Source organism: Boleophthalmus pectinirostris, unplaced genomic scaffold, assembly GCF_026225935.1.
Source record: "Boleophthalmus pectinirostris isolate CB_2022bp ecotype Guang Dong unplaced genomic scaffold, ASM2622593v1 HiC_scaffold_6, whole genome shotgun sequence".
In the NCBI taxonomy this organism is placed as follows: domain Eukaryota; kingdom Metazoa; phylum Chordata; class Actinopteri; order Gobiiformes; family Gobiidae; genus Boleophthalmus; species Boleophthalmus pectinirostris.
Window position 1 is genome coordinate 41,837,927 of NW_026571447.1, and position 2,500 is coordinate 41,840,426.

The 2,500-nt window shown below is 48.0% G+C and overlaps 1 protein-coding gene across 1 annotated transcript in view; it reads left to right on the top strand.

Annotated features, from left to right (window-relative positions):
• syngap1b (synaptic Ras GTPase activating protein 1b) overlaps positions 1-2,500 on the top strand; it is a 97,309-nt gene that overhangs the window by 58,559 nt on the left and 36,250 nt on the right. The gene's annotated exons all lie outside the window — the stretch shown is intronic.

Below are 2,500 nucleotides of genomic sequence, written 5' to 3' on the forward strand. Positions count from 1 at the left end.
TATAGTCCCTGTGTGTGTGTATAGTCCCTGTGTGTGTGTATAGTCCCTGTGTGTGTGTATAGTCCCTGTGTGTGTGTATAGTCCCTGTGTGTGTATAGTCCCTGTGTGTGTATAGTCCCTGTGTGTGTGTCCCTGTGTGTGTATAGTCCCTGTGTGTGTGTATAGTCCCTGTGTGTGTGTATAGTCCCTGTGTGTGTGTCCCTGTGTGTGTGTATCCCTGTGTGTGTATGTCCCTGTGTGTGTATGTCCCTGTGTGTGTATAGTCCCCTGTGTGTGTCCCTGTATAGTCCCTGTGTGTGTGTATAGTGTGTGTGTATAGTCCCTGTGTGTGTATAGTCCCTGTGTGTGAATAGTCCCTGTGTGTGTGTAATAGTCCCTGTGTGTGTATAGTCCCTGTGTGTGTATAGTCCCTGTGTGTGTTGTGTCTCTGTGTGTGTATGTCCCTGTGTGTGTATAGTCCCTGTGTGTGTATAGTCCCTGTGTGTGTGTATAGTCCCTGTGTGTGTATAGTCCCTGTGTGTGTATAGTCCCTGTGTGTGTGTATAGTCCCTGTGTGTGTATAGTCCCTGTGTGTGTGTATAGTCCCTGTGTGTATAGTCCCTGTGTGTGTGTGTGTGTGTATAGTCCCTGTGTGTGTGTCCCATATAGTCCCCTGTGTGTGTGCCCTGTGTGTGTATAGTCCCTGTGTGTGAATAGTCCCTGTGTGTGTGTATAGTCCCTGTGTGTGTGTCCTGTGTGTGTTATAGTCCCTGTGTGTGTTGTGTCTCTGTGTTTTCGTGCACATCAGTTTCTGCTTCAGTCTAAACTCAAACACAAAAAGAATCGGGGCAGAAGTGAAGCAGCAGTTTGGACAAACTGAGATTCGACCAAATAAACTTTTGTCCAGTCGACCAGTTAAACTTCTCCTGAGGACGACTGAGGGACTTTACACACAAAATAAAAATAAAAACACCTAAAAATCAGGACACAGTTACACACTTCAGCACCGCCATGTTTAAAGTCTGATTCTTTTGTCGACAAACTTTTCTGTCCAGACGAGTCAGAGGTGAGTTTTTGTCCCAGGTTCATAAACCCTGTACCCGGCGCCACACTGAAATTTGGCCAAATTTTGATGAAATTTGACTCACAAAAATTCAAAATCTGCCCTAAAATCCCACAGTGTCTTCAGTTTTATTGGACTTTTCTTCCAGAGCTCGATGTGCATGTGAACGCAGGACATGTGTCTGTGTGTCGTCCCTCAGAATCGTCCCTGGTGTTGAGTCTTAGTGCAGTTCATCTGTGTCCATCTGTGTCCATCTGTGTCCCTCTGTGTCCGTCTGTGTCCCTCTGTGTCCCTCTGTGTCCATCTGTGTCCCTCTGTGTCCATCTGTGTCCCTCTGTGTCCGTCTGTGTCCGTCTGTGTCCATCTGTGTCCCTCTGTGTCCATCTGTGTCCATCTGTGTCCATCTGTGTCCGTCTGTGTCCATCTGTGTCCATCTGTGTCCCTCTGTGTCCTTCTGTGTTGTCTCTGTGTCCCTCAGTGTTGTTTCTGTGTCCCTCTGTGTCCATCTGTGTCCCTCTGTGTCCCTCTGTGTCCATCTGTGTCCATCTGTGTCCATCTGTGTCCCTCTGTGTCCATCTGTGTCCCTCTGTGTCCATCTGTGTCCATCTGTGTCCCTCTGTGTCCGTCTGTGTCCCTCTGTGTCCTTCTGTGTTGTCTCTGTGTTGTCTCAGTCTCGTCCCTCAGTGTTGTTTCTGTTTCTGTAGTTTCGCTGTTTTTCTGTGACCTGGTTTGTGTCTCCGTCTTTGTCTCTTGTCGTTGTCTGTGTCCCTTTGTGTCCCTCTGTGTCGCCCCCGTTGAGGTGGACCTGAGTGTTGTTCCTCAGTTTTGTCCCTCAGTTTTGTCCCTCAGTTTTGTCCCTCAGTGTCCTTCGTCTTTGTCACACACACAACTACAAAAGCAGAAAAAAAAACACAGAGGTGGGTTGTACTCAGATACTTTTATTTGAGTAACTTTTTAAAGCAGTTGTACTTTTCAGAGCTGCGTATTTTTATTCTTACTTCAGTAACATTTTATTTAAACTGTATTGAAGTAACGGGACTCTGACTTGAGTAAAAACTTTCCTCTTCTCACTTTGAGTCAGGTGGTTTTCATGTTTACTCTGCTCTCCAGAGGCACGAGATCTGGTTGTTTTCTTCACTTTTAGGTTGGTTTTGTGCATCGTTCAGACTCAGACTCACCTGCGCAGACAACACCAGACTCACCTGCGCAGACAACACCAGACTCACCTGCGCAGACAACACCAGACTCACCTGCGCAGAAAGAACCAGACTCACCTGCGCAGACAGACCCAGACTCACCTGCGCAGACTCAGACTCACCTGCGCAGACAGAACCAGACTCACCTGCGCAGACAGAACAAGACTCACCTGCGCAGACTCAGACTCACCTGCGCAGACAGACCCAGACTCACCTGCGCAGACTCAGACTCACCTGCGCAGACAGACCCAGACTCACCTGC